This window comes from Orycteropus afer, unplaced genomic scaffold (assembly GCF_000298275.1).
Source record: "Orycteropus afer afer isolate SDZICR_OR568_19922 unplaced genomic scaffold, OryAfe1.0 scaffold00119, whole genome shotgun sequence".
NCBI classification, from domain to species: domain Eukaryota; kingdom Metazoa; phylum Chordata; class Mammalia; order Tubulidentata; family Orycteropodidae; genus Orycteropus; species Orycteropus afer.
Genome location: NW_006921706.1, coordinates 3,996,701 through 4,003,882, shown reverse-complemented (window position 1 = coordinate 4,003,882; position 7,182 = coordinate 3,996,701).

Here is a 7,182-nt window from a genome sequence, read left to right as displayed (position 1 = left end):
ATATGCATATATCTGTATGTGAATAAATATACAGCACACACAAACATGTATATGCATATACCTATAAATACACATATACATTACCTTCCTATGCACATATTTTAAGGAGCTCCAGTGGTGTTGTGAATTTGAGTGCTAACCCGAAGGTGGTTCAAACCCACTAGCCACTCCATGGAAGGAAGACTGGGCAATCTACTTCTGTAAAGATTTACTGCCTTAGAAACTCAAAGGGGGTTGCTTTGAGTCAGAATTGACTCCATGGCAGTGAGTTTGATTTTTTTTAATACACATATTTTGAACATATCACATATTATGTGATATTAATATCACATGCAAGTAAAATTTTGCTAAAGATAATTCAAAAAATGGTTGCAGCAGTACATTGACAAGGAATAGCCAGAAATTCAAGCCAGATTCAGTAGAGGACATAGACCAAAGGATATCATTGGTGATGACATATGGATCTTGGTTGAAAGAAGAGAATACCAGAAGGATGTTTACCTGTTTTATTGATTCTGCAAAGGCATGTGACTGTGTGAATCATAAAAAATTATGTATAACATTGTGAAGAATGAGAATTCCAAAACACTTAACTGTGGAAACTATATATAAACTAAGAGGCAGTCTTTCAAAGAGAACAAAGGCTTACTGCATGGTTTAAAATCAGAAAAGGAGTGAATAAGAGCTATATCCTTTCACTATACTTACTCAGTCTTGTATGCTGAGAAAAATAATATGAGAAGCTGAACTATATGAAGAAGAAGATGGCATCAGGAGAAAGATTCATTAACAGCCTCTAGCTCTGGTGGCATAGTGCCTAAGGCACCTGACTGCTAACCAGAATCAGCCACTCCTTGGAAGGAAGGTTGGGCAATCTACTTCTGTAGTGATACTGCCTTGGAAACCCAAGGAGGGGTCGCTATGAGTTGGATCAGACTCCATGGCAGTGGATTTGGTTTTGGTTTTACATGCAGATGACACACTCTTTCTTGCTGAAAACAAAGAGGACTTGAAACACTTAATAATGAATATCAAAGCCTTCACAATGAATTACACCTTAACATAAAGGAAACAAAAATTCTTACAACATGACTAATAACAACATCATGATAAATGTAGAAAAGAAAGATGCTGTCAAGAATTCAATTTTACTTGAATCCACATTCCATGTCTTTGGAAATAGTAATTAAGAAAACAAATGGAGTATATTGTTGGGCATGAACTGAAGGTCATTGCTGTTGTTTTAGCAGAAGAGTAACAATTTTATTTGTTTTAAAGACTCACTCTGGTATTTGGGCTTGAAACATCAATAGAACTTGGCAGTCACCAACCTGTGTTTACAGCAAGAATAGTGATAAACAAAATGAAAATCAATGCCTTTTCTTGGACCCTTCATATTACTGAGGTTACAGGACAAGCTGCCACCCTAAAATCTTGGAAGTCTGGCAAATCTGAAGCAGAAGTCATTGGAGCCATAAATTGAAATGAAGAATGACTTTATGAGCTCATCAGTAGACTGTTCATGGCTGAGTAATGAATCAGTGAGATTGAAGGTAGGTTAATTGAAACTTCTCAAACTGAAATGCAAATAGAAAGATATAGAAACAAAGAAATAAAAATAGAACATTCAAGAACTAAGGGACAATTTCAAATAGTGTAACATACTTGATTAAAAGCACCATTCTGGTTACAGTGCTGAGAAAAGACTGTAAGTGGGCAAAGATAAACTAAGTCAATTCCAAATCATGAAGGTCCCATGTGTTACAGGGTAGAACTGCTCCATAGGGTCTTCTTGACTATGATCTTTACAGACACATATTGCCAGCCCTTTCTTTTGCAGTGTCAAGAGTTGGTTTGAACCTCTACTTTTTGAGTTGGTAAATGAGCACAAACTATTTGCACACCTAGATAAGAGTAGAAGCCAGGAAATCACTTTGAAGGCATTTTCAAGATTCCAGGTGAGAGAACTTGATGATGTCAACCAGGGTAATAACAGGAGAGTTGGTGAAAAGTAATTGGATTCTGGATATATTTTGAAATACTATTGGCAATTTCTTTAAAATATAACAAATAGTTTATTTTTGCATCATGAGTTACACTTCACATCCATCATTGGATTTAAGCCTTACAAGATCCTGGAAAGCATATAAAATATTTTATTGCAGATAAAACTGAGGCTTATGGAAAAATTGTATCAGGACTTTTGATACCATGACTAATCTACTTTTGGCAGCACAGGTTTCAACACTAGTTTTGATCCCTTTACAGCTCCCAGAGAAAGTATCATCATTTGGAACATACGTAAATATACCATAGTCTTGTAACCAATAGAGTACACTATTGTGTACAGAAGCATTGTAAACTTTGTTTGAACTCACAAGTCACTTGTGTCTACTTGGAAGCATGATTGACACAGATTTTGAAGCTGGAATTATTCTATTATTTATTCCATTAACCACTACAGTATACTCATTCAGAAGAAAGTCACAGTAGAGAAAGACTATGTAATAACTTGGTTTCTTTTCACATGAACAGGACCTATGGGAAAATATATTACTTGTGATTGCATTTATATGAAAATGTTAAATGCCCTAATCATGTTGGATAGTAGCTCTGTTGTACCTATAATTAATAGTAGGATAATACATATTGTTGTCACATTAGTATAATACAAGGCAATAGGCAAGTCACTTCTTACAATAGCACCTCCTTTTTTCATAACTCTTCTCATTCATGGTTCTCAGATAGTTTTACAAGCATATAATTAAGACTTAAATCACCTCTGTGAGACTGGGAACTGCCATAGTCATCATCTTGATGTGAAGCTGGAGATTAAGCCATGTTACTAGAAGCACAAAAGATGTGCTATGATTAAAGCTCATGACAATATTTCAACCTGAACTTTGAAATAATATTAACAAATACCTGTTCCATCATCTTTTATTTACATTTTGTCAAATTTAGATATTTTGTAGCAAATATTCATAACTTTCTGGAAATTGTATGCTGATTGTAATACTCTTCAAATTAAAGTGTAGTTATTTTGCATGTATTCATCTCATTATTTTCAAATACCAAAGTTCTTTTAATAGGTCAGCTTTATTGTGAGTTTATATATTTCTTCACAAATTTGTCTTGGAAGAAGTGCATCTGGAATGCTCCTTAGAAGCAAGAATGTCCAGAATTCTTCTCACCTACTTCAGTCATGTTGTCAGAAGAGACCAGTCCTTGGAAAGGATATCATGGTTGGCAAAGTATGGAGTCAGCCAAAAAAGAGAAAACTCTCAACAAGATGGATTGACACAGTGGCTGCAAAGATGAGCTGAAGCATAGCAAGGATTGTGAGAATGAATGGCTCAGGACCTTGTGGTGTTTCATTCTGTTGTACAAGGGTCGCTGTGAGGCAGAGCTGACTTAAGGACATTTAATAACAACATATTCCTTCACAAACATTTAGAGAAGGGCAATCAAGCTTTCGGAATGTTATTCCCAAACCCTGAGATTAAAGAGCAACACAATTGTAACGTCTGGAATCGAACTTCTGATCCTCTCCTTTTCATCTGATTGCTGCACTAAGCCATACTGCAATGCTTTAAAACAGAGCAAGCTAAGAGCTTGAATTTATTTTAGAAGGTCAGATTTGCTGGAAGGTTGCTGCTTTTTCCTCACCATTGAAAATAAAATAAAAAGCTGTACTGTGAAAAATCATCTTATATTGTTTCCTCCGCTCTTTAAAACCAAACTGAGGATGTTTTCAATGTTGTTATTGGATCACAATGAAGAAATTTCCTATTTTCTCAAAAATAACCTTCTCTTTCATTAAGTATTATTAATGAATACTTAATGACACAAAAAAAGCATTCACTCTATGATTTTCTATCTCAATTTTTTTATGACTTCTAAAGTATCAGCATTTAATATAGGGTCATTTAGATTGCTTGTAAACATTAATATAATTATTTGGCTTTATTATACATAGTTCTACACTGTTGATCACCTTTTCAAAAGTGGATTCTTATATAAATTCAAAAACAAAATTATTAACTTCAGAATTTAATCTAACAATTTAGTCCATCTAGTCTAAGCTGTTCTGCACAAACAATGAAGCAATAGTCAATCAATAAAGAGAAGCTGAATGTGCCTTTTAACTATCATTCCACCATTAGGAAAAAGGTGAAAAGTATTACCTCCTCTGTATATTAACATAGACAGAAACCACACTTCAAAGACAATGTGGGCTAATGCTAACTTCTCTATACATGTTCAATACTAAATTACTGTTGACCAGTAGGGGCTGCTGTACAAACCACAAAGTATGGGTCTTTATACAAAGGAAAGGAAGCTCTGGTAGCATAGTGACTAAGGCACTTGACTGCTAACCAGAAGGCTGGAGGTTCAAACTCACAAGCCACTCCTCGGAAGGAAGATGGGGCAATCTACTTCCATAGTATTACTGCCTCAGAAACCCAAGGAGGGGTCGCTATGAGTCGGGTCCGACTCGACGGCACATAACAACAACAACAACATACAAAGGAAACTTTACTATTCTTTGAAGCAAAATATTGAAATTGACATTTACTGTTTTAGCAAAAGGACCTTACTTTGGAGAAATATGGAGAAATACAATGAAATGTAGATTGTGGAGTTCTATATTACACCATTCTAGGTGCTATTTTTTCAGGAATAGTTGAGATAAAAGAGAAAAATTTATTACTTTTAAGTGTTTTTGAAATATGAAGGGAAATCTTTGCACTAGATTTTTATTTTTATTAAAAAAAAAAGAGAGAGAGAGAGAGCTACTGAAAAGCCCCTGGGTAACTGAACAAAAAAAGAAAATATAATCACTGCATATGCATTATGCACTTTTAATAATATAAAAAATTATTTGAATATGAATGTTTTTAAGAAAATTACATTGTTTATTGTAGAAGTCTATATTACATACTATTTTTGTTCCATTATTAAACTCCCAAAACTTTTGAAAATTGAATAAGATTTAAAGAAATGGCATAAAAAAAATGTTATCTATTTTATAATAATTTTGTTCCATTCTTCTTTCATTAAAATTTTGTAAACTGTTATTGGATTTTCTTGAAAATTCTTAAGGGCAAAGAGTTTCAGATATTTTTTAAATAAATTACTACTTTTATTTATTTGAAGAGAACTATTTCCATCTGAAAATTAATACATTACATTTGGGTTAATATTTTATTTTGGCACATATCAAAGTATAGAACATTATTACATCATTAATAGAATCATTAATACTATGGAGGCAGAATAATCTATTTGAGTAAAAGGATGAAAAATTCATAAACTAGATCTTGACTAAGGTCCCATTTTAACACTACAGAGCATGTCAGAGGTTAGTTTGTTTGCAAAATTAAAGCAAGCATAAACAGTTGTCTCCTGGATAAGAAAAGAACAGTCAGAATTATTCTTGTTACTCTGAATGCTTTAAGCACCATTGTTTCCCAAACTGCCTGCCTGCAGTATCTATCCCAAGGTAATTTAATAAACTGATCCCAAACACTAACAGAATTACTTAATACTATCCGTTTGAATTTTGAAGAATGTCTATTTTAGTCAATTAGAATACAGGTAGTCCCAATTTATAATGGAGTTCTATTCTGATGACTCTGTATTAAGTCAATTCTGACAAGTCAAATATCTCTGGTTTATTTGTTTGTTTTAGTTTTCATTTTCATTGCCTTTATTATCAGTATCTTTGTTAATACAATCTTTATTTGTCTTTGGGTGTTGGAAACACTATGCATAAACTTACAGATATATTTGAATACATACATTAAAAAAACTACACAAATCACAAAAATGTCCTCCAATGATGAAGAAGAAACAAGATTGCCATTTTGTCACTCATGGTAATAATTCAACTTGTGGAAGGTTCTGGGTCCTCTCTGGATTATCCCTGGGAAATAGGATGGCATTTCTAGTCAAACAATTAGTGAGAGTTGTCTGTATGGTCCTTTTTTTTTTTTTTTTTTTCTTCATGTATTTCACAATAACACCTCACTGTTTCCAGAATCTGCCTATTGACTTTAGCAAAGTGATTATCATTTGGGTCCATATTTTAAAGCTACTGAAGCCCCTGAATTAGTTTAGAAAAGTAAATCTATACAGCAGCATTTTGAACAATAAATCATAAAATTGAGCATCTGCCAGTGAACATCTGAGAATCACATCAGCAAATTTTGTGCTGTAACCCTGTATGTAGTACATACTACTACTAATGTTGTTGTTATGTGCCATTGTGTCAGAACCAACCTATAGTGACCTCTCCTTGGGTTTCTGAAGCAGTATCACTACAGACGTAGATTGTCCAGTCTTCCTTCTGAGAAGTGGCTGGTGGGTTTGAACCACTAGCCTTCTGCTTAGCAATCGAGTGCCTTAGGCACTACACTACCAGAGCTGCCATTACTAATGATAAGATGTACCAAAAAGCAACATATGATCAGAAGTGTGCTTCATCATAACTCAAATATGTTATAAGTTGAGGACTACCTATACTTTGATTTTGACATACTAAATTGTTACATCATCCATTTACTTCTCTTGACTAAGTCTTATTCTTTTAGATCATCAGTACACCCACTTCTCACTTATCCACATAATTAAGTTTCAAACACCAGGTTGTTATGAAAAGTCGGTGTTAAACAAAAATGGACAAGACCACATCAGATCACAAAATGGAGGATGACTACATCATTACATAACTGCCAAATTATATCATTATATAACTGCCAAACCACTTAGAATCATGGCTCAACCAAGTTGACACACAACCTTGATCATCACAGTCAGCCCTACTGTCATCTCATACCCAGCATTTGTTACTGCCAAATGTACATTGTTAATGCACAAAATAGTAGTATAGTAGATTATTACTATTGTCTTAAATGCAAAATGTCAATAAGTGACTATCTTATGTATGTTGTTGTTGTTGTAAGGTGGCATTGTGTTGTCTCCGACTCATAGTGATCCTATGCACAGCAGAACAAAACTCCGCCCATCCAGCACCAGCTGCACAATCCCTGCTGCACTTGACCCCATCGTCATAGTCACTGTGTCAATCCATTTCATTGAGGGCCTTCCCCTCTTTCGTCGACCATCCACCTTACCAAGCATGATATCCTTCTCCAGAATATCCTTCTCCAGAAAGCT